This window comes from Ranitomeya variabilis, chromosome 1 (assembly GCF_051348905.1).
Source record: "Ranitomeya variabilis isolate aRanVar5 chromosome 1, aRanVar5.hap1, whole genome shotgun sequence".
Lineage (NCBI taxonomy): Eukaryota > Metazoa > Chordata > Amphibia > Anura > Dendrobatidae > Ranitomeya > Ranitomeya variabilis.
The window spans coordinates 605,426,657-605,453,436 of record NC_135232.1 but is presented as its reverse complement, the minus strand read 5'-3'; the positions used below and the strand labels follow the sequence as shown (position 1 = coordinate 605,453,436).

The following is a 26,780-nucleotide window of genomic DNA, read 5'->3' as shown; positions in this document are numbered from 1 at the left end:
CAAACGAAGTCTATAAAACTAAGCAAAAATAGTTGCATCCTGAAATGCTAAACATTGATTCTAGAAAATTGTTACTGCATTACTGCCATATAAAATAGGTGAACACTATAATATGTACATATCAAATATAGAAAAATGGAACTGCAATATTGATATAGTAATTCTTCCTGTAAAATTAGTTTCTGTTTGCAGTAAATTCCTGATGACCTGAGCACTCCTACACCCATCAGTCCAGGAGAAGTGCCCCATCAGGTCAGGTCCCCAACAAGAAGGTACACCTTGTTGCTGGCTGTTAGACCATCATGAATTGGCCAACCTTAGCCAACAATAAGGCTGTTAAATAGCTGGACCTAATATATAAAATTATATAATATATATTTAGAATGATGTAAAGTAATAACATATGGTAAGTCATACTGATTGTCATGCTGCTGCAATGCAGGTAGGTGCAGGCTTCACTAGATGGCAGTAGAGAGGAAACAGGGCTGCACCTAATCAGAGCTGACCTGCAGTGCAGCAGTGAGGCTACCACAGGTGGCAGCATAACAGTCAAACAAGCAGGGTCAAATCCTAGACTGTAGTGCAGTGTCAAAGGAATAAGCAAACTCACGGTCAGAGACAAGCCAGGGGGTCAGTAACGGTCAGGAGCGGATAAGCCAAAAGACAGAACAGAAACTGGTCATGATACAAGCCAAGTTAAAGCCAGGAAGTCTGCACACTAAAGGCAAACTGACACAAGATGGGAATAGGGGAAAACAGACACGGGTTTAGACAGCAAACGCAGCAGGACAAATCAGATTCAGCTACAGCAGCACTAGGCAGAAACTAACTGACATCGCCTGCAGGAAGCAGAGGAGATAAATAGCCACCCTGAACCAAGACAGAGGCTGACAAAGGTTAACTCTTGACATGACCAGACCGGGAAAAGGGAAAACAGGAGTCAAAACCCGGCCTGGATCATGACACTGACTTTCCCGATTCTCTATCACTCCTGCATCTTAGGTCCTTAGACAATCTATGCATTATGATTCCTACACTACATGGACAGATGTGACCACTCCTGTCAATCACTCGCCACACCAGTGGTAAACACACCACCGCTGCAGCAGTCACATGTCTGACGAAACGGAACATGGACACAAGGAGACCCGTAATGCATTCTGACTGAAGAGGTTGGGAGTGAAAAACCTCTAGGTAGGAACAGTGAATCCCACTACTGGTCTGGTCATCACCATAACAGCAAACAAACAGCACACAAAACAAATACCACAACACCCACAAGTAAAAGAAAGTAACATTATAAAAAAGGTTGCAACAGTGGCAAATTCTGCTCTGGAAGTAATCAGACCGCAAAATTAAAACACACAGAAGGGCGACTGACCAAACAGCGACAAAACCAGTTTCTATTCATGTGTTCTAACTTTAGAAAGCAGAAATCTTCACATCATCCCCTGAAATACTCTTTAGTTATTCAGCCCATCATTCGGTAGTGGGTTATTACCGGTGACAGCGAGACAGTGCACTCAGCCCTGTTGGTGTCCGGTAGCAGCCGGTGCTTTGAGGCCCCTTTTCTCGGTGGATCTGACATGATGGAACGGTATCTGCTCCAGATGTGACGTCTCTGGAAATGAATGGGCTCTATACAAAGTTTCCCCAAGGAGACATCCATTCACTATTAATACAGACAGATGCATTAAAGTAGACTGGCTCAAAATGTGTAGTGATACATCATACCCTGACCCAAGAGCAGGGCTGTGGATTCAGAGTTGTTCGAAATAGACATACTCTAATTCAATATAAATACTATACATATATACGTACGTGATGCCTGGCGTTACCACTTCACTAAGTATATTTGCAACAGAAGAGGCTGAACAGCCATAAAATGTAGATTTTATTAAACAACGTTAAAAATCAATCAAACAAGACATAATCAGTACTAACCAAGGGAAAAAATGCACGATACAAATGGCCATGGCAAAAAACGGGCCCAAGCCACCCACATCCAACCCGCCTAGCTACACCACCGGGTTATATAAAGATAAATGCCCATTGCTGCAAGAACATATAATGGAACAGTGCCAAAGCATAGGGCACCAAGCATATGTGTACCTACCCAGTGTGCGTATGAAACAGGCTGGACTGGCGGCTGGACCCGACCCCGATGCGTGTTTCGGAGCGGACAGCTCCTTCATCAGGGGGTACTTATAAATCTTTTTATACCTTTAATACTGAATTTAATATGCTTGCTTCAATAATATTACTAAGTACATTTGGTAGTACTAATTATTGTTCATGAGCCATTTGGTCTGAGCTCAATCCAGAGTTTTAAGGCCTCCATTAGCGGGTTTGGATTACTTTTATCTAATGTGTATGGTGTCCTTGAGTTAAGCCTCATTCACATAGGCCAATAATGAGTGTTCTTAAGAGCATTTTTTCCCAACATTGGTCAATGTAATCATTCCATTTATGTCTGCTGATTGGTTCTTTTACGTGGTCAGCATTGTGGGCAGCCCATGACTTGCTTTCTACAATATGCATAATAATCTTTATTTTTATATAGCGCTAACATATTCCGCAGCGCTTTACAGTTTGCAGATATCATCATCGCTGTCCCAGATGGGGCTCACAATCTAAATTCCCTATCAGTATGTCTTTGTAATGTGGGAGGAAACCGGAGTACCCGAAGGAAACCCACGCAAACACGGAGAGAACTCTTTGCAGATGTTGTCCTGGGTGGGATTAGAACCCAGGACTCCAGCGCTGCAAGGCTGCAGTGCTAACCACTGTGCCACCGTGCTGCCCTATGCATTAACGATCATAATAGTTTGTATCAGCCCTTGATAAAGTGCCTTACACCAGTATGGATCGATAGGTGAAAAAAAAAGGACTTAAAGTTTTGCTGTTTCAGGCATCTCGGTTCTTCTTTAGCAGGAAGTTACTTGTAAGCAGCCAATCAGAAATCACCGATTGTTAATTTCTTATTCTCATGCCAAGTAACAATGGAGAAGTCAATCCTGGCCGAAGTCATCTGTCTCATCGCATGCTGGAAATCTACAAAACCCTTGACAACTAAACACTTATTTGCTTATGTTACTCCATTTTTTATCAGGTCTTGTACTCCAAAGCTGCATGCAGCATTATTTTTGCTGCATTGTGGAAGCCAAGAAGACAGTCTCCTAGTCAGAAATGAACTAACTGGCACTATGGAGCGGAGAAAATGATTCAAAACCACTACAGCTTTATATAATGGGTGAGTGTTACAGGAGCGACGGTGATCTGGTCTTGTTACATCAAGTAAACTGTGTACGACATGGCAGCTTAGCTCTGGAATGTGCCGCTGATCCCACAGATGAAGGCCTGGCACCGAAAGGGCACCCCACAATGATTCCTTTTTTGGGAGAATCCGGCATACAGCGGTTTTTTTGCACATAAATGGTATTGTTCTAACAAGCACTATGGGTGATCTGATAGGTGACAGCGAGAATATTGCATAACCAGGGCTTTGGAGTCAGAGTCAGCCTATTTTGGTGGAGTCAGTGTCATGGAAATTGAGGAGTTGGAGTCAGAGGTTTGGCTTACAGACTCCACATCCCTGCGCATAACAATACTTTACAGTGCAGTCTAGTGTGCAAGTGTGGTGGGTGGGAGACTTATGGACCATTGTTCACCCGCCATCCCCAGTGTCCTCTAAACTGCAGGCCCCTTCGTTACTCATCACTGATACGCTCACCACAAAATTTGCATGATGGATACCGTTACAGCTCTCACTTTTCTAGTGGTTTGCCTGTACATGTCAGTCTTCAGTTCTGGCATTGTAAAAACCAGGGAGATCAGTTTTAGGTCTGTACCAGAATACATCACAACTTTATCACACTCTCACTTTGACCCTAATGTATACATGCTTGACATTGGTATATAGGAATATGTATGTGTAGTTGCAGCGCCCCAGAGTCCTGGTCGTTGCAGTACTGGAGCTCCGCCACTATGGGGGGCTATGGTACGTCTGATGGCACTGAAGGAGTTCATCTGACCAGGTATCACAGACACCAATACACTTCACAGTCTGGCCTCCAGGGGGAGCTAAGGGTTCTATTCATTAGGCCACTCCTCACAATCTGGTAAAACTGGGGGTTAGGCAGGAAGTTAGAAGAGAAAGCTGACTGGGTTGGAACCAGGCAACACCTTGTGGCAGAGGGTGTTGTAGGGGGAAGATTCAGAGGGGTTCCTGTCAGGGGTGGGATCCTGACAGAGGCCTAGCAACCAGAAAGAACGTTACGGGACCGCGCCTGCACGATATAGCGGCGGTACCCCAAGAAAGGATAAGAAGCGAGGTTTATTGTGCTGAGTGAGAAACGAGATCAACGCAACAAGGAGAATACCAGTAGGAGTCGTGCTGTAAGACGAGGCAACATCCTATTGAGGCGCATAACCGGTGGCTGGAACGCCGAGGAAGTATAGAGCTCCAGGCCAAACTTCAAACCTACGGCAGGACAGTCAGTTATAGGCGGGCTGTCTCACACCAATTCACCTAGGAAGACACAGGGGGGTAACAACAGGAGTGGGGGCGACGCTAGAGTCCCGGAAGAGCTCCGAGCCTCCCCGTCATACGGGTGCGTCCTAACCATAAGATCTGGGGGACGTGGAAGAACATCAGAATCGAGTTGTGAGGGAACACGAGAAACAGACACAACAGTTGTGAGGACTATCCCGTGGTGCTCAGCAGGGAAGGACTACAACACACAAGCGCTAGAAGGTAGGCACAGATTTCCACCTGCAAAGGGAACTCTTGAGGTGCCATCGGACCGGCCGGACTTGCGCAGCCTGGTTAACCGTATTCCGGATTGAGGACCCTGAAGCCTTCAGTAAAGAGGTAAAGAGACTGCAACCTGGTGTCCTCGTTTTTTACTGCGACCGGCACTTCACCGCACCATAACATCGTCACCATACCTCCACCTTCATTGTACGCCCCTCAGCAGGGTCACGGACCGGATCTAGCCACCGTGACAACCCCAGAACAGAGACTCAGAGGCCCGGTACCGGGTACCCCTCGGCCCTGCGACAGTGGGGGCGCTGCATAGTCTGTACATTAATACAGACATCCATGTTGTATCCGTCTGTTGGAAAGCAGCTGGCTGAAGTCTATTACTGCTCACAATTTTTTCAGACTCTGCAGTAATTTATTATTTGTACTCGGCTATGAAGTTTCCATAATATCTCCACATTTCTTCTAATCTCCCTCACTGCCCTGGGAACCCCTGGGATGTGCAGCCCTTTACAGGTCCTAATCCTCCTACATATCTAGTGTCTCACTGGCGTGGGGCCCATCGGCTCCTCTCACCGACTCCATCAGCAAGATGATCCTCTGATTTGAGAAATTCTTGTGTCCAAATTTGGGAGTATTTCCATTGCATTTGGAGAAATTCCAGACGCCGCTTCCTATGCAGTTTTGTCATATTTTGGGAATTGATGTAGGTGGGGGAGGAGCTTGATGATCATGTCAGGAAGGAATACTCGCCTAGACCTTTACATGACCACCATCACATATGAATGTTCTATATTTAGTAAGTCTATAAACATTGAGGAGACTAGATTCTATGAAAACTGACAACCAATGTAACCCTTGTGACAACTCTTACAGAAGATTTCAATGAAAGTGCATTGTAAGAGTGTGCGCCCATGATTAGGAACTCCTGCATGATGATTCAGATAATTGTTCATTCGGCAGCTATCTCGCCCAACTCCTCCATACACAGAAGGAACACTCCTGTGATCTCTAGGAGAGATGCACTGCCAGACATCCCTGGCGGCGACAACTCTAGAGAGGAGACAGATTGGTAGGCCAAACCAAAAAAAAAAAAAAAAGGAAAATCGGACATGCTGTATCCATATCTCCCCCAACAATCATTTGTCAGGGTCTCCCATACACATTTGATTGGAAGTCGAACCTGTCAAGATCTGCAGGTTTGGGCAGCGTTAATATGCAGTTATGGAGGGTTTTAAAGGGAATCAGTCAGCAGAATTTTGCCATGTAATCTGAAGACAGCAGCTGAAACACAGTTCATGGATGTGTCACTTGTCAAAGTGTGTGCTGGTTACTAACTATGAAGGGTTTATCACTAAGAGATTAACATTGCCGACTATTCCAGCAATTAAGCATCTCACCGTCTATGGACTTTGTGCACAGAGAGCCTGGTGTTAGCCTTCTCAGCTCTGCTTCATTCTAAAGCTAAAAACTGTGTGAGAACACCTGCAGCCAGTAAACTAAGCGATCCATCGTTGGATTCAGGGTCTCTTTGCCTACATCAGGCTGCTCTCGGATGAGGAAGCAAAAACCTGCTGACAGAGTGCCTTTAAGGCTCCAGTACGGAACTCCTAAGAGTAGTGTGCCCAGGCATTAGAAAGGGTCTCTAGTACATTAAAATCACTGATAAATCCTCCCACCGGAATAACAGGATGCCAGACACATTCAGTAATGGAAATTACCTCCAAGTCTCCTGTCAGTTTATATCATGGTGCCATTGTCTGCTATGTCCTTGCTGCCACCAGTACAAAGATCCAGCATGGAATTTTTATAGGCTCCAAGCTATCTCCAATGTATGCAGATGGATTATACACTCTCATGCAATGTCACACTGAATAGCTCCAACCAGTGATATAACAGCGGGATCCGGATCGCTGCTGCGTGTCAAACTCAACGAGATCGCTATCCAGGACGCTGCAACGTCACGGATCGTTGTCGTTCTCGTTGGAAAGTTGTTTAGTGTGAAGGTACCTTAAGAGGAGGTGGGATAAGTGGTAGAGAGTCATCCAGAAAGACCCACACAAAAAAGCCCACCCCAAAGGCAAATCAGCATAGAAGCAGTCATAAGAGCTCGCTCCCAATCATTGTGATATCACAATTGACAAATTATCAATTTGTAGATCACCAGATTTTACTCTACTCTTAAGGCCTCCATACACATTAGATGGCTGTTGGCAAAATTCTGCTTTGACTGGTCGTTTTGGCCAACAGCCATCTCAATCGACAAAAGCACTGATTTGGCTGAGCGTTCCTTCTCAATGAGAAATCCAGCAGCTTATCTCGGGTAGGCAATACGATCGGCAGTCCAAAAATCAGACATTCCCAATCAACATTTTCCCTGACCACCAGTCTGCCGGTGCCCTCATACACATTAGGCTATTGACTAATGTGTTGGGAGCCTTTATAGTATATGTAGAATACGACATATATATTTAATGGATATTCAACTTTTTGCCATCCTGAAATACATCATGACGAAGAAGGTCCGGTGTCTGACTTTTGGTGACCATAAACGCTTCGCCGGTAAAGGAAACCATCGTGCATGTGTATGAGGAAGTTAGGAGGAATAGCCATCAACTTGAGCCACCATTTGGCTGACAGTTGTCCAAGCCGCTTTTTGGCCATCTTACGGCCTTTATTTTTCTCACTTATATAGCGCCATTCATTTCTGAATTGCTTTGCACACATCATCACTGTCCTCTTTAGAGCTCACAATCTAAATTCCCTATCAGTATGTCATTGGAACGATTAAGAACCCAGAGGGAAGCCACACAGTCTGATGTTGTACTTGGTGGGATTGGAAATCATGACCCCATCATTGTAAAGCTACAATGCTAAGCACCGAGCCTCATCTTGTATACTATCGTGGACCTTTATCTAAAATTGTATGGCAGACAATTCCCAATGTTCTCCACCTGGAATCCATTGTGTGAACATAATAGAAAAGCGTTCTGACAAGCTCAACAAACAGTCCGCCCCCGCCCAACGGCAGGCCCGGTACGGAACAATTAAAGACAATAGCTCGAGCCTGTGATATTTGAATTACATGATGAGCAAGGGTGTGAGAGACATATGAGGTCACCCCACCGATCACAACAAGTCTCATCTTATCGGCGTGTAGCACAGCCAACATGAAAGTGATGACAGCTATGATCCCCGCTAATCTCCCAACACTTCACCTTGCTAACGATTTTTATGTGATGACTATGGTCCAGCTGTAATTCAGTAAAAGATGATTATCGCTGTTGGTTTCCATGATCTCAGGAAGTTTTCCATCCATCCAGAGGGGGAGGAGTCCCCAAGCACAAACACAGATTAAAGAAAATTTGGCAGCACTACAAAAAAAAAAAAACAACAAAAACACGGGTGCAATAAAACCTGTTAAGGCGAAGTCCAAGCCTCCAAAATAAAATCAGAAAAATAACAGGCAGCACTCCTAAAATCAAAGTGAAAAACTGACTTTACTGATCCATTAGCAGCAACATTTCAGTAGATTTCTCTGCCTTTCTCAAGCAGAAAATATATATATACATATATATATATATATATTTTCTCACATTACGGAAGCCAATTGTGTCCAATGGACTCTGTTTATAATGGGGGTCTTGAGTTTCCATCAAGTTTCTGTTCAAAATTTGGCTTGGTGCTACACTGTCTTGTCCGACATTTTTGACAGTATCTCCAACATACATATGAACACAGCTATATGTGCTTTGATAAAACTAGGGTTTGGTCATTCTGTCCTCCCGCCACTGGGAGTGCTGTTCTGCCAGAATCTTTTTAGAAGAGTAGCTAAAACTTTAAATCTTAAATAGCTCCAAAACAAGTGCCTTATTTTGCTTATTCATAGTTAAACAAAATATTATTGTAGGCCTGAAACCACGTAGCAAAACGCATGTGGTTTACGGTTTCTTGACAAGTACCTAGTAAGCACATGGTTTTTCGTACGCTGCCTGAGAGTTGGTGGGGGGGACCTGTATGGAGTGGCTGAAATCTGCCTCAGATTTTATAGTTGCCTTGTAAGAAACGTTACCGGAGCCAATAGTTAATAACAGCCTCTTATTTAATACCCTGCATAAAATAAAATTACAGCTTTAATGAGTCCATTAAACTTAAGAAGAGGCTGATAAAAGATTGTAACAGTGGCAGAATTATCACCAGGCGCAGAGGCCATGGCTTGTGGCCCTCAAAGTCATGACATTCATTAGCCAGGATCAAGCAATACCCCAGACTGCCGTTCCCATCCACACACACCCAACTACGTACATCAGTCCTCTTCCGGCACCACATGGAATTAATAATGGTTTTCGCCTGTGGGCACCCTAGTGACTATGAAAGTGGTTCAACGATCTAGATGCTTTGGGGCTGTCAGAGGTTTTATCCTCCCATCATTGTGATGAAGGGACAATAATCCTCATCGGGAAAAGCATTTGCCATGTAAGGACTTGATGTCTACAGACGGTGCACACAGCATGGCAGGTCCAGACATGCACAGTAGGCCGGGCCTAACTATTCACCTGTCACCCGGACGGAAAAATTACTCACATGATATGTTTAGATACACTGGCCCTAAAGATAGTATCAATTAATAGACAGTATTACACATTGTAGACTTAGATATAGCCCCCAATAGACAAGGGATCACATACATGGCTCAGCAGACAGCATCTCTTGATAGGCTTGGATACCGCTGCCTAGCAGATATGTCCCGTTATGCACCTAGCAGACAGTAGAACACTTAATAGGCTTAGATACAGCTTCTCGGTATAATATCTGGTGACATTTTCTCCTTTTAGTTTTTGCTTTTTCTGAGCTGGAGGCGCCTCACTACTGTACAGACAATCCCAGTACAGAGCTGGCAGCTGTAGTGCCAAGTCGACGTTTTTCCATCCGTACCTCAGCCTTGGACTGAGCCGGTGCCCAGAGAATCCAGGGCATGCTGCTTTCCTCAGACAGAGGAGGGAGAAGCCTCCCAGAAAGGCTCCCTCTTTTATTATCATGTATTTGTGGTCACATTTTCTCTTCCAGCAGTGACATAGACAGTCTGAAAGGGTCTTTATTCTGGCCGTGATGGTAAACAGGCCGCGATCTGGAGGCCTCGGCCCTGAATGCGTCTATTGTTTGTTCCTTACACAGGTTATTTATGGAGATTTGTTTTATACAGAACAATAAGACTCCTGATGAATTATTGTTTCTTAGAAATGATCTAGAGATAGTCACCCTCACCCGCAGATACTCGGCCATATTATTCCCAGCCCAGATCCATCATGGTATCGCGAGATGATGTTTAGCTGCCTGTGCAGGGGGACAACCTACCTAGGTCTCCACATTGACCCCTTAAACCAGTGTTCCCCAACTCCAGTTCTCAAGAGCCACCAACAGGTCATGTTTTCAGGATTTCCTTAGTATTTCACAGGTCATAAAATTATTGCCTGTGAAGGTGATGCAATTATCACCTGGGCAATACTAAGGAAATCTTGAAAATATGACCTGTTGGTGGCTCTTGAGGACCGGAGTTGGGGGAACACTGCCTTAAACTATCCTTACATCTGACATCATTATATAGTTGAATCTCATTTAATGTGGTGTGACATAGCTGCCTAGTACACGGGCAACAGTCACAGTGTCAAAACCCTCAATGTTCAAATTAAAAACCCTGATGTATTTCAGACCCAAAAGAACTACAGAAAGAGAAAGAAAAACAATGAGACTTTCCTGTAACTTACACAAGCTGTAATGAAACGTTGCATTGCGCTGTCTTTATATTTCGCTGTAGATTTATAAAAGGGGAAAATGAGACATCACAGGATTGCAGTCTTTTTAACTGGAGACACATTTGATTTCCAGACCGTAGTCCGGTCACAATCGGGCATCATTATCTTGCTATAAACATGCGTGAGGCAGTTTCTTGGATCGCGCTCTCTTATGTTATCCCAGCGGGGTCTTCAAATTATATTTCAATAAGCAAATTTCACTTAGTTTATTTGGCATAGCTGCTGGAGGGTGAATTATGAGCCTGTCTTTATAGCTTTGCTGTATATATTATATATGGGCTGCACACTATGTAGCCACCCAGAAGTCTATCTTTCTAGCGTGACACGTTATTATCATAATATGCAGCTACACAATGCTGCATAATGAAAACCCTGCCTATAATGATGCTTTATTAAAGCTAAGAAAATGCTATCGCATCTTCTCCTGGACAGTCGCCAAAAGCTATGCTCATCTTTCACATATTTTAACCTATGTTGGTGGTTACTATTAGGTTATAAAATGCCATCTTGATTATATTTTAGACGACCTGATATTCAGTTTGCAGCCTGCTCCAAAGTTCAGATTTTCCCTCCCAGTAATATAGTCTGGATGAGAGGTTTGTGTGTTTCCCAGTAACATATGCAATGAGCTATGTGTTTTCCTACTAAGAGATGCTGAATGTGAGCTATATTTGTATCCAGGTCTCCGTTGTCTTCAGTAGCTCATGCGAGTACAGCTTCTTTCCTGGACTCATCACCTATCCATGTTTTTCCTCCTATCTACAGACTGTTTTATCAGCCCTCCCTGAGACTGCAAATACTCTCCTATCTCCCCACATTGTGGAGATCTGTTTAGAACTCTTAAGGTACCTTCACACTAAATGACTTTGCAGCGATAACGACAGCGATCCGTGACGTTGCAGCGTCCTGGATAGTGATATCGTTGTGTTTGACACGCAGCAGCGATCTGGATCCTGCTGTGATATCGCTGGTCGTTGCTGAAAGTTCAGAACTTTATTTGGTCGTCAGATCGGCGTGTATCGTTGTGTTTGACAGCAAAAGCAACGATGCCAGCGAGGTTTTACAATGGTAACCAGGGTAAATATCGGGTTACTAAGCGCAGGGCCGCGCTTAGTAACCCGATAATTACCCTGGTTACCATTGTAAAAGTAAAAAGAAAAAAACAGTACATACTCACCCTCTGATGTCTGTCACGTCCCCCGGCGTCCACGCTGCTGCTCAGAACTTCCTGCACTGAATGTGTCAGTGCCGGCCATAAAGCAAAGCACAGCGGTGACGGCACCGCTGTGCCCTGCTACTGCTGGCGCTTACACAGTGCAGGGAAGCGGACACCGGGGGACGCGAATGTAAGTATGTAGTGTTTGTTTTTTTACATTTACACTGGTAACCAGGGTAAACGTCGGGTTACTAAGCGCGGCCCTGCGCTTAGCAACCCGATGTTTACCCTGGTTACCCGGGGACTTCGGCATCGTTGGTCGCTGGAGAGCTGTCTGTGTGACAGCTCTCCAGCGACCACACAGCGACGCTGCAGCGATCGGCATCGTTGTCGATATCGCTGCAGCGTCACTTAGTGTGAAGGTACCTTAAGGGTACCGTCTCACAGTGGCACTTTGGTCGCTACGACGGCACGATCCGTGACGTTCCAGCGATATACTTACAATCTCGCTGTGTCTGACACGCTACTGCGATCAGGGACCCCGCTGAGAATCGTACGTCGTAGCAGATCGTTTGAAACTTTCGTCGTCAGATCACCCGCCGTCATTGCTGGATCGTCGTGTGTGACGCCGATCCAGCGATGTGTTCACATGTAACCAGGGTAAATATCGGGTTACTATGCGCAGGGCCGCGCTTAATAACCCGATATTTACCTTGGTTACCATTGTAAAAGTAAAAAAAAAACAAAAAAAAAAAACAACACACTACATACTCACCTTCTGATGTCTGTCACGTCCCCCGGCGTCCACAGGGTTACGCGCTGCTGCCGAGAACTTCCTGCACTGACTGGGTCAGCGCAGCCGGAAAGCAGCGCACAGCGGTGACGTCACCGCTGTGCTCTGCTTTATTGCCGGCGCTGATACATTCAGTGCAGGAAGCTCTGAGCAGTAGCGCGTAACCCTGTGGACGCCGGGGGACGTGACAGACATCAGAAGGTGAGTATGTAGTGTGTTGTTTTTTGTTTTTTTTTTAACTTTTACAATGGTAACCAGGGTAAATATCGGGTTACTAACCCGATGGTTACCCGGGTGCTGCAGGGGGACTTCGGCATCGTTGAAGACAGTTTCAACGATGCCGAAGTCCTACCCCTGATCGTTGGTCGCTGGAGAGAGCTGTCTGTGTGACAGCTCCCCAGCGACCACACAACGACTTACCAACGATCACGGCCAGGTCGTATCGCTGGTCGTGATTGTTGGTAAGTCTTTTAGTGTAACGGTACCCTTACCTGCTGCAGTATCTAACACTGAGGGTATGTGCACACGCCAGGATTTCTTGCAGAAATTTCCTGAAGAAAACCCGAAATTTTCTGCAAGAAATCCGCCTTTTTTTTGCGTTTTTTTAGCATTTTGCAAGCGAAATTAGCTTGCAGAATGCTAAAGTTTTCCAAGCGATCTGTAGCATCGCTTGGAAAACTGACTGACAGGTTGGTCACACTTGTTAAACATACTGTTTGACAAGTGTGACCAACTTTTTACTATAGATGCTGCTTATGCAGCATCAATAGTAAAAAGATATGTTAAAAATAATTAAAAAAATGGTTATACTCACCCTCTGCAGACAGCCGATCTCCTCAGCGGCGTCCGTTCCTATAGATGGTGTGTGCAGGATTTTCGATGATGTCGCAGTCAAGTGACCGCGACGTCATCGCAGGTCCTTCACACACACCATCTATAGGAACGGAAGCGGCAGCATGCACCGCTGAGAGGCGGGAAGACTCCGGGGGCCATCGAAGGTGAGTATATGACTTTTTTATTTTAATTATTTTTTTTTTTACCAATTATATGGTGCCCAGTGCGTGGAGGAGAGTCTCCTCTCCTCCACCCTGGGTACCAACCGCACATGATCTGCTTACTTCCCGCATGGTGTGCACAGCCCCGTGCGGGAAGTAGGCAGATCAATGCATTCCTAGGTGTGCAGAATCCCCGCAATTCCACAAATTTAATGAACATGTTGCTTTTTTTTTCCGCGATGCGATTTTTTCGCGGAAAAAAAATGCAACATTTGCACAAGAAAGGCGGAATACACTTAAAATAATGGGAGGCATATGTAAGCGTTTTCTTCGCGTTTTTATAGCGAAAAAACACAAAAAATACTGAACGTGTGCACATGGCCGAAGCAGAATACAGCTATGAGGAGTGATTTGTAACGTTTCTCCATATCATCCAGCTAGATAACGGACAATTTAGATGAGTGGGGCTGCCAACATTACCTTTACATATTATGCTTGGGAGAAGAAGGGTTGGGCAAGTGTACTTTCAAAAGCTGATGTTTCCAGGTGTATAAGCCACCTCCAGAGGTGTCTGGAAACAACTAAAGCCCCCTCCCCATACACATTAGGCCAGCATTGGCCAAAACCACCAATATTGACATGTTTGACCAACAGTCTTAAAAAAAAAAAATTTTTAGGCTGCACAATGACCTGAATACAGCCTACATCTAACCAAACATTGAATTAATGTAAGCCAAATCCACTAGTCTGTCTGATTTTCTCCCAGCAGCTGATTTTGAGGAAAGAAGTGTCAGGCATGTTGACTTTCAACATGCTCAATCCTTTTGCTCTCAGGATAGATCTGCTGCCAAATGCATCTGGCAGCGACTTAGTCCACTCTCCCCATTCATTACACATGCACACACATCTTAGCATGTGGGATCGGAAGGAACAGCCAAAAATATATGGCTAGCTTCAGAGACCACCCAGAGTATCTATTAATCAGGCAAAAACAAGCTGGAGCGTGTGTGCATGTGTGGTACACACTTAACCAGAATGTACAGGTGCTTCTCACAAAATTAGAATATCAAAAAGTTAATTTATTTCAGTTATTCAATACAAAAACTGAAACTCATATTATATAGAGTCATTACAAACAGAGTGATGTATTTCAAGTGTTTCTGTTAATGATGATAATGGCTTACAGCCAATGAAAACCCAAAAGTCATTATCTTAGTAAATTAGAATACTTTACAACACCAGCTTATTTTAAAATCTGAAATGTTGGCCTACTGAAATGTATGTTTAGTAAATGCACTGACTACTTGGTGGGGGCTGCTTTTGCATTAATTACTGCATCAGTGCGGTGTGGCATGGAGGCGATCAGCCTGTGGCACTGCTGAGGTGTTATGGAAGCCCAGGTTGCTTTGATAGCAGCCTTCAGCTCGTCTGCATTGATGGGTCAGGTGTCTCATCTTCCTCTCGACAATACTCCATAGATTCTCTATAGGGTTAAGGTCAGGCGGGTTTGCTGGCCAATCAAGCACAGTGATACTGTTGTTTATAAACCAAGTATTGGTAATTTTGGCAGTGTGCACAGGTGTGAAGTCCTGCTGGAGAATGAAATTTCCATCTCTAAAAAGCTTGTCAGCAGAGGAAAGCATGAAGTGCTCTAAAATTTCCTGGTAGACGGCTGCGCTGACTTTGGTCTTGATAAAACACAGTGGACCTACACCAGCAGACATGGCTCCCCAAACCATCACTTATTGTGGAAACTTCACACTTGACCTCAAGCAGCTTGGATTGTGGCCTCTCCACTCTTCCTCCAGACTCTGGGACCTTGATTTCCAAATGAAATGCAAAATTTACTTTCATCTGAAAACACCACCTTGGGCCACTGAGCAACAGTCCAGTTATTTTTCTCCTTGGCCCAGGTAAGAGGCTTCTGGCATTGTCTATTGGTCATTAGTGGCTTGACACAGGGAATGTGACACTTGCAGCCCATGTCCTGGATACGTCTGTGTGTGGTGGCTCTTGGAGCAATGACTCCAGCAGCAGTCCACTCCTTGTGAATCTCCCCAAATTTTTGAATGGCCTATTCTTAATCCTTTCAAGGCGGCGGTTATCCCTGTTGCTTGGGCACCTTTTTCTACCACACTTTTTCCTTCCACTTAACGTTCCATTAATATGCTTGGACTCAGCACTCTGAACAGTGAGCTACTTTTTGGCAATGACCTTTTGTGGCTTACCCTCTTTGTGGAGTGTGTCAATGACTGCCTTCTGGACATCTGCCATGATTGTGGAACCTACTGAAACAGACTAAAGGTACCTTCACACTACACGACTTTGCAGCGATAACGATCGCGATCCGTGACGTTGCAGCGTCCTGGATAGCGATATCGTTGTGTTTGACACGCAGCAGCGATCTGGATCCTGCTGTGATATCGCTGGTCGTTGCTGAAAGTCCAGAACTTTATTTGGTCGTCAGATCGGCGTGTATCGTTGTGTTTGACAGCAAAAGCAACGATGCCAGCAATGTTTTACAATGGTAACCAGGGTAAATATCGGGTTACTAAGCGCAGGGCCGCGCTTAGTAACCCGATATTTACCCTGGTTACCATTGTAAAAGTAAAAAGAAAAAAAACAGTACATACTCACCCTCTGATGTCTGTCACGTCCCCCGGCGTCCGCTTCCTGCACTGCCTGTGATTGCCGGCCGTAAAGTAAAAGCAGAGCACAGCAGTGATGTCACCGCTGTGCTGTGCCTTACGGCCGGCAATCACAGGCAGTGCAGGAAGCGGACGCCGGGGGACGTTACGGACACCGGAATGTAAGTATGTAGTGTTTTTTGTTTTTTTTTTACATGTACGCTGGTAACCAGGGTAAACATCGGGTTACTAAGTGCGGCCCTGCGCTTAGTAACCCGATGTTTACCCTGGTTACCCGGGGACCTCGGCATAGTTGGTCGCTGGAGAGCTGTCTGTGTGACAGCTCTCTAGCGACCACACAGCGACGCTGCAGCGATCGGCATCGTTGTCGATATCTCTGCAGCGTCACTTAGTGTGAAGGTACCTTAAGGCTGCCGTTACACTAGCAGTATTTGGTCAGTATTTTACATCAGTATTTGTAAGCCCAAACCAGGAGTGGAACAAATAGAGGAAAAGTATAATAGAAACACATGCACCACTTCTGCATTTATCACCCACTCCTGGCTTTGGCTTGCAAATACTGATGGAAAATCCTGACCAAATACTGCTAGTGTGACAGCAGCCTAAGGGACCTTTTTAAAACACCTAGGAAACCTTTGGAGGTTTTTTTGTCAATTATTCTAATTTACTGAGATAATGATGTTTATGTTTTCATTGTCTGTAAGCCATAATCATCAACATTAACAGAAACACTTGAAATAGATCATTCTGTTTGTAATGACTATATAATATATGAGTTTCACTTTTTGTATTGAAGAACTGAAATAAATTAACTTTTCGATGATATTCTAATTTTGTGAGAAGCACCTGTATGACACCCCAGGTCAGAAGGCTGCATTAATCTGCAGTAGAATTGACTGGTTCTGGAAGGAGTAATGTCCTTAGATTCCTATACATAACACATAATCTACATTAGGTAATTCTGGTAGTTTATGTTTAAAACTGAAAACTATGTTCTCTGTATAATAAAATGAGTGGGATGGATGGGGGTATCGGGGTGTTCAACGCAACCTTTACTTAAAATTTCTTTACACAAACTAGTAATATTATTATTGTTTATTTATATAGCACCATTAATTCCATGGTGCTGTACATGAGAAGGGGTTACATCAAAATACAAATATCACTTACAGTAAACAAAACTAACAATGACAGACTGGTACAGAGGGGAGAGGACCCTGCCCTTGCGGGCTTACATTCTACAGGATTATGGGGAAGGAGACAGTAGGTCGAGGGTTGCAGTAGCTCCAATGGTGTTGAGGTGGTCGTGTGGTCTTTACAGGCTGTAAGCTTCTTTGAAGAGATGGGTTTTCAGGTTTCTTTTGAAGGATCCAAAAGTAGTGGATAACCGGATGTGTTGAGGCACTGAATTCCAGAGGATGGGTTATATTCGGGAGAAGTCTTGGATGCGATTGGGTGAGGAGCGAATAAGCGTGGAGGAGAGGAGGAGGTCTTGGGAGGACCGGAGATTACGTGAGGGAAAATATTGAGAGATTAGTGTGGAAATATACGGAGGAGAAAGATTATGGATGGCTTTGTAGGTCAGTGTTAGTAATTTAAACTGGATACGCTGAGAAATTGGGAGCCAGTGAAGGGATTTGCAAAGAGGGGAAGCAGGAGTGTAGCGAGGAGAGAGATTAGTCGGGCAGCAGAGTTAAGGATGGACTGGAGGGGTGCGAGAGTGTTAGAAGGTAGGCCACAGAGGAGTATGTTGCAGTAGTCGAGGCGGGAGATGATTAGGGCATGCACGAGCATTTTGGTAGAGTGTGGGTTGAGGAAAGGACGGATTCTGGAAATATTTTTGAGCTGGAGGCGACAGGAGGTGGCGAGAGCTTGGATGTGCGGTAATAGGCAAAAACACTCATTCCTGATCATACTGTGTAAACTTGCAACAAAGTGCCCGTTCTTCAGCTGATCAGATACTTTATGCTGCTATAAATATTGTTGTTGGCAGAATATTATCCGGTATAAACAGCGAAAGTATTAACTATCGTTCTGTTCACATCGCTGTGTTGTCCTGTGTCACCTGGCCATCAAATGAGCGACAACTGTCTTCTACATAGCCTATCGGCACTTTTTAGAAAGTGTAAATTAGCCAATTTAAGCAACCTAATTATCTGCAAACAAGAGTTTTGTTTTCCTTTCAATTGTTGGCCAAGGTGATCAGACTATTTATGCTAGCATAAAAATTATTATTGGCAGCACATCCCCCTTCATATAAACTGGAAATGTGCTGCCGACAACATGATGCTGTATGGGGACAGCACGATCATACAATCGGTTTTCATATTCCCATTTTCAAGGGAATCTGTCATGTTGCACAAACCACAGGCACCATGAGCCTGGCTGTGCAATTGCATCGAGATATGCCTTAATTTATTTTGTTTCACATAGTGTGAAGATGTGGTGTGTACATAAGGAGAGAACTGTCAATCACGTGGAATGGGCAGACGGTGACCACACCGGACTCCTTTGGTCTCTCGCTATGGTTCATGGCTGGCTTTTCAAACTACCTTGTCTTGTATGTAGCCAATTGGCGGGACACAGAAGAGCCGGACAGTGACCACATGGGATTCGTTTGGTTTCTCACAATAGTTCATGGCTGGCTCTTCAAACTATGTTTTTTCTGAAACGCAGCAGCTTTTTATAGTAAAAGATTTATTTTATTTAATGGCCTTTGGCTTAATCTTGAGCCATGGTGACTTGATGGATTAACGATCTGTAGGAAAATCGAACGTGCGCAAGCCTAGATAGGTCTTCTCCGCCATTATATTGATTGTAACAAGTCTCAGGTTGCTGGTCTTCCTCTTCATCATATTCCTTCTGATCAGGATGTCCTTCTCCCGTGATTGCGCTCTTTGCTACCTGGATGCAATTGCCCTTTGTTTGAGCAGCCTAAATTGAGTGACAGGTTCCCTTTAACGGGCCAGTATATGAGAATGTTCTACATGTATATAGTCAACCAGTGCTCGCTATCTAAATTGACTCCAAGTCTACCCCTTTCAGCTTTTGACTTTACATGTGATATCATTAACAATGCTTATTTTGGCATTTTCTTGTACAGAGGAGCCCATGGAAAACAAATAAAATAAAAAATAAAAACACACCATGAAAAATGAGTCACTTTTTCAATTTCCCCCCCAAAAAAGTATGTTTAAAAAGCAATGAAAAAAAATATGCCTAAAGCCTGCTAGTTTTGAAAAGAAAGACGTCAACCACCAAGTAACAAACCAGAACTTAAAAAAAAAAAGGTGTGGTAAAAATGCCAACCAAGACAGTGAAAAATGAAGCAACACTTATGCTCAAGCCATGTCAAAATCTCCAAAAAGCAAACAAAATTTAAAAAAAAAGAAAAAAAAAAAAAGAAAAATCTAGTGATCCACCATCTGAGCCTAAACATTTTATTCATACGATTTTTATCTTGTTAAGTTAGTTGAAACTCAGGAAAAAGTAGAATGTTAAAGAAAAATCAACTCTGAGCCTGCCACACCCTATGTACACTGGATTGTATGACTCTCCTATTGTAATTTCCTACTGTGGGTAAACGTCACTGCTATCGAAACACAGGAAATAAATGAGCTTCCAGGGACAAGTCTGGAAAACGTATAGAGAGGTTTTTCTTGTGTTGGGATATGTCTATTTTATCAGGAAATTAAATATAAGCCAAGGGCCTCAGAAACTACTGTAGAAAATCTGGCATGTAGATCAATAGACCATAGAACAACCTCGACTTTCTATAGAATTGATAGAGGACCAGATAACATTGACATACAGCCCCAGGTGGGGGGTGAGGCTGATAGACTGGTCAGCATGAGATTCCAGCCCTGAAAAGCAAAAAGTTGTAGAAGGAAAACAGAATGCCTGCGGTGATTGTGTAAGTTGTCTCAGCATGCCTGTCCTTCCTAGCTGACTGATAACCTCATTTAATCACAGGGAAGAGCAAAGGTGCTTCTACACCTTATATAACAGTCTCTCTCCCCCAACTCCACCATACACATGTACTCAACTTGAAACCGCCCAGTGTAATCCACTGCCAGACTCCTTGTGGTGGCCTATCTTCCCAGAGAATAAAAGGATCTGGAGTTGAAATTCAACAAGCCCAATGTTTCTCTTCCAAAGCATTATCTGTCATGAGAGATTCTGGAGGCCATCATATATATTAGATGGTTGGCCAACACCAACAAAATCCATAGCTTTGGTCGAAAATAATCTGTATGAGAAATTTAACGCCAGACATTCGTTAATCAGCCAGCTATATTTCTCAGCCCTTAATATACATCCATGCTCGGCTTTCCTGAGTATGCATGTATACACAACAGGAGGCAGGGTCACCTATAGTGGAAGCTTAACACGTCCGGAACCAAAAGATTGAGATCTTACTGCTTCTCTTCCCCAAGATTTGCCGACAAGGAAGAATCACGAGGCCCCATAAGACTTAATACGGCCAGGCAAAAATGGTCCAGACTGGCATTTATGGTGCTCTTAAGAACCAAGCCCCATTCCAGTAGAACCTTGGGTTTGATCCACCTATTGTCCATCACAGAGAGTAAACGGTCGACTAATTACAAAGAGTTTCTATCACGTTGCAGAACGTCTGTCAGCCATATTGATGGTTCACAATTGTTGGAAGCATGTATGCTAAGAATTTATAATGATCCTTACAATCCCCCACCTACCAATGATTGAAAGGACTATTGAATTTTGCTTGTACTTCGATCTTACGAATAATCCATTACTAATATAGTAATACTATACATACTAATGTAGATTTATTTTTTAACATGCACCCTACACATTGATCTTTATTTTTTCTTAATGGGCCGGTTTACTAAGCATCCAGAGCAGCAACAACTGCCCTGGTCTATTAGGAATCCTTATAACTCATCACGAGGATGGCTCTCCTGACAAGACATAGACATAACGCAAGGCATCTCTCATCCAAAAATCACATTATCTTGTGACCGCATCTCCATGTAAGCTCGTATTAGAGGGCTATGCTCTACCACTTTATTTCAGACTTTGCTACCCCCTTCCTAACCATTCATTGACCTTAATTTATGAAGTAGGACATCCTGTCCAGTATCAAAGAGGAGGGAGAGCTGGTTAACCGCTCTACACTCACATTCCGAAAATACCTCCCCAACCCAAACCTATGTCCACGCTTTCACAAGCCATACGGATAGTCTAGAGCATAGTTCATTCTCCTGTAGAGAAATCTCATTTAACTAGACAGGTATAATGTCCAAAATCCCCGATACAGGAATATATAACATCTGTTGATCACAAGCTCTTGCAGAGTAGCACTAGCATACAATACATAAGCCAAGACATTAACAACAGGGTAAAGACTATAAACATGGAGAATAGATAGGACTTTGATCTGTTTTAACACATATGATATAGGTATATTCAAGCATTATGCAGGTTCAAGCATGAGGGTTAAAAAAGTGCATGTATTACAGGAATTCTGGAACTTATAGTCCTACAGCTTAAAAAAAAAAAGCTGTACAGAGAGTATGGAAGGAGAGGAAACAGCTTACCTTATTGAAGTGCAGACAGCAGGAAACAAAACTGGAATGAGCTTCTGTCTCTAGATCTCTACTTTCTCAGCCCTGCCCCGGGAAAAAAAAAAAACACAGCAAGTATGATGTCAGCCCTAATCAAGAAAAAAGGGTGTGTAGAGGGCGTAATCACATCAAGGCAAAAATTCCTACTTTTCAATGTAGCAACGGCTCAGCTTCTTTCATAGATGAGAAGGTTTAGGATTTATTCCTTTTCAGAATTATTCATTAGAACAGATTGAAATGGATAAACAAAAAAAGCCGGAGGATCTTACTTGGGAGCAATTAAAATATCTTTTATTTTTTTTTTAAATTTAAGTAAAGGAAGATAAGTAACAAATTGGAAGGAGAATCTAGTGACATGATAGTAACATAAGTCACCACGCAAAGATTACCAGGTCATATGGCATAGACATGTTATGAAAATAATTATTGTAATGTCCCTTTCACAATGTCTCATCGTGGAGCACAGATTTCATATTATCTTAACGTATAAAGGAGCTTTCTCTTAAGCCACCTATGGATAAAAATATAACCGTTATAAAACGGCCCCCATGTGCAATAATGCGATTACTTTAATACTGCCTCCATTGTACTAGAATATAACTCCTATAATACTACTGCTATGTACAAAAATATAACTATTATAATACCGCTTCCTATGTACAAGAATATAACTACTATAATACTGCCCCTAAGTACAAGAATATAACTACTATAATACTGCCCCCTATGTACAAGAATATACCTACTATAATACCGTCCCCTATGTGCAAGAAAATAACTACTATAACACTGCACCTATGTACAAGAATATAACTACTATAATACTGCCTCCTATGTATACTGCACCTATGTACAAGAATATAACTGCTATAATACTTCCCCTATGTACAAGAATATAACTACTATAATACTGCCCCTATGTACAAGAATATAACTACTATAATACTGCCCCTAAGTACAAGAATATAACTACTATAATACTGCCCCTATGTACAAGAATATACCTACTATAATACCGTCCCCTATGTGCAAGAAAATAACTACTATAACACTACTCCTATGTACAAGAATATAACTGCTATAATACTGCACCTATGTACAAGAATATAACTACTATAATATTGCTCCCTATGTTCAACAATATAACTACTATAATACTGTCCCCTATGTTCAAGAATATACCTACTATAATACTGTCCCCTTTGTGCAAGAAAATAACTACTATAACACTGATTGCTTCTATGAACAAGAATATAACTGCTATAATACTGCACCTTTGTACAAGAATATAACTACTATAATACTGCCCCTATGTACAACAATATAACTACTATAATACTGCTCTATGTACAAGAATATACCTACTATAATACTGCTCCTATGTACGAGAATATAATACTATAGTACTGCTCCTATGTACAAGAATATAATGCTACTATAATACTGCCCCCTGTGTACAAGAATATAACTACTATAATACTGCTCTTATGTACAAGAATATAATACTATAATACTGCCCCTACGTAGAGGAATATAACTACTATAATACTGCCCCCTATGTACAAGAATATAACTACTATAATACTGCCCCCTATATACAAGAATATAACTACTATAATACTGCTCCTATGTACAAGAATATAACTACTATAATACTGCCTCCTATGTACAAGAATATAACTACTATAATACTGCCACCTATGTACGAGGATATAACTACTATAATACTGCTCCTACGTACAAGAATATAACTACTATAACACTGCTCCCTACGTACAAGAATATAACTACTATAATACTGCTCCCAATGTACAAGAATATAACTACTATAATACTGCCCCCTATGTACAAGAATATAACTACTATAATACTGCCCCTATGTACAAGAATATAACTACTATAATACTGCCCCTGTGTACAAGAATATAACTACTATAATACTGCCCCCTATGTACAAGAATATAACTACTATAATACTGTCCTATGTTTAAGAATATAACTGCTATAATACTGCCCCTATGTACAAGAATATAACTACTATAATACTGCTCCTATGTACAAGAATATAACTACTATAATATTGCCCCTATGTACAAGAATATAACTACTATAATACTGCCCCCTATGTACAAGAATATAACTACTATAATACTGTCCTATGTTTAAGAATATAGCTACTTTAATACTGCCTCATATGCAGTCCAATCAGTGAGCAGCATACAGTAGTATAGAGAAGGAGAAGTTGAGCAAAAATGAAAAGATTCAGTATAAATTGTGCACAGTTTTAGGCTGCCGTCACACTAGCAGTATTTGGTCAGGATTTTACATCAGTATTTGTAAGCCAAAACCAGGAGTGGGTGATAAACGCAGAAGTGGTGCATAGGTTTCTATTATACTTTTCCTCTATTTGTTCCACGGCAGCCTTAAGGTACCGTCACACTCCGCGACGCTGCAGCGATATAGACAACGAGCCGACCTAAACTAGATCGCTGCAGCGTCGCTGTTTAGGTCGCTGTAGAGACATCAAACACAGCAGCTCCAGAACGATGCAGGAGCGATCCTGTGACGTAGCGGTGACTCACTTATCGTTCTCACAGGTCGTTAGCTCCATGTAATACATTGCTGGCATCGTTGCTTTTGCTGTCAAACACGACGATACACGCCGACCTGACGACCAAATAAAGTTCTGGCCTTCTAGCTCCGACCAGCGATATCACAGCAGGATCCAGATCGCTGCTGCGTGTCAAACACAACGAGATCGCTAACCAGGACGCTGCAACGTCACAGATCGTTGTCGTTCTCGTTGGAAAGTTGCTGAGTGTGACGGTACCTTTAGATGTCAGGAAATTCTAGCAATTATATGTAAATGTCGAGCACACACTCATTGGACAGGAACTATCAGGCCACATGCACACATTGCGGGAAGTTGTGCGGATTTTTCCGTACTGATTTTGGTATTTCCGCAGGTAAACCGCACTGCAGATTTCCTGCGGAATTTTTTGGCGAATTTTGTGCGGATTCCACCTGCAGTTTTACACCTGCGGATTCCTATTATGGAGCAGGTGTAAACCGCTGCGGAATCCGCACAAAGAATTGACATGCTGCAGAATAAACGCTACGTTTCCGCACTTTTTTTCCGCAGCATGTGCACTGCGGATTTTGTTTTCCATAGGTTTACATGGTACTGTACAACACATGGAAAACTGCTGCGAATCCGCATCAAAATCCGCAAGGTGTGCACATACCCTCAGTTTTTATTTTATGAAACAGTTAAATTTATCAGTCTATTTGTAGGTTTATTTTTACTTCTGGTTATTTATAGATAGAAATATCCGCTGCACAGGAAACGGTGTAGTCTCATTTCCTACTGATTATATATCTTGTAATTTAATGTAAAATATTATGTAACTAGCTGTACTACCCGGCTTCGCCCGGGTTAATGACTGCTGTTAGCAAAATAGAATGTGTTAACAAAAATTTATTCTGCACACAAAAACCACAAAACAAATAGATAGAAATGTAATTATTAAAAGGCAAAAACTAAGCAAATAGAAGCATTTCACAACATATATTAGCTTTGTTATACTGAGAATGTCTTTGTTGCCTATATTAACCAATCAGAGCTCAGGTTAATTAACTGTAGCAAAATAGAAGCTGAGCTGTGATTGGTTGCTATTGGCAGCCTGATAAATCCCCAGCCAACAGGAAGCCCTCCCCCCTGGCAGTATATATTAGCTCACACATACACATAATAGACAGGTCATGTGACTGACAGCTGCCGTATTTCCTATATGGTACATTTGTTGCTCTTGTAGTTTGCTTATTAATCAGATTTTTATTTTTGAAGGACAATACCAGACTTGTGTGTGTTTTAGGGCGAGTTTTATGTGTCAAGTTGTGTGTGTTGAGTTGCGTGTGGCGACATGCATGTAGCGACTTTTGTGAGATGAGTTTTGTGTGGCGACATGCGTGTAGCAACATTTTGTGTGTTGAGTTGCATGTGACAGGTTAGTGTAGCAAGTTGTGTGCAGCAAGATTTGTGCATGGCGAGTTTTGCGCGTGGCGAGTTTTATGTGTGGTGCATTTTGAGTATGTGCAAGTTTTGTGTGAGGCAACTTTTGCATGTGGTGCAACTTTTGTACATGTGGCAATTTTTCTGTGTGTGCAAGTTTTGCATGAGGTGAGTTTTCCATGAGGTGAGTTTTGCACGTGTGGCGAGTTTTGCGTGAGCCTAGTTTTGCATATGGCGAGTTTTGCATGTAGCGAGTTTTGAGTGGTGACTTTTGTGTTTCGACTTTTATGTGGCGAGGTTGGTGTGTGTGTGTGGTGAAATGTGTGCTGAGGGTGGTATATGTGTTCAAGCACGTGGTAGTGTGTGGCGCATTTTGTGTTTGTGTTCATATCCCCGTGTGTGGTGAGTATCCCATGTCGGGGCCCCACCTTAGCAACTGTACGGTATATACTCTTTGTCGCCATCGCTCTCATTCTTTAAGTCCTCATTGTTCACATCTGGCAGCTGTCAATTTTCCTCCAACACTTTTCCCTTCACTTTTTCCCCATTATGTAGATAGGAGCAAAATTGTTTGGTGAATTGGAACGCGCGGGGTTAAAATTTCACCTCACAACATAGCCTATGACGCTCTCGGGGTCCAGACGTGTGACTGTGCAAAATTTTGTGGCTGTAGCTGCGACGGTACAGATGCCAATCCCGGACATACACACATACATACATACACACATTCAGCTTTATATATTAGATATACCTGTATGTAATCTCCTGTATATAGTATATACCTGTGTGTCATCTCACCTATATATAGTATATATCTGTGTGTCATCTCCTGTATATAGTATATACCTGTATGTCATCTCCTCCTATACATAGCATATACCTGTGTCATCTCCTCCTGTATATACTATATACCTGTAGGTAATCTGCTCCTGTATATAGTATATACCTGTGTGTCATCTCCTCCTGTATATAGTATATACCTGTATGTCATC

General features: G+C 42.8%; 1 protein-coding gene across 1 annotated transcript in view; it reads right to left on the bottom strand.

The window, feature by feature from the left end:
• TAGLN2 (transgelin 2) overlaps positions 1 to 21,833 on the bottom strand; it is a 46,021-nt gene extending 24,188 nt beyond the window's left edge. The window contains exon 1 of the mRNA XM_077259815.1: positions 21,750 to 21,833. The gene's annotated coding sequence lies outside the window, so the exon portion shown is untranslated. The remainder of the gene's footprint in view (positions 1 to 21,749) is intronic.
• Between the last annotated feature and the right edge of the window lie 4,947 nt (positions 21,834 to 26,780).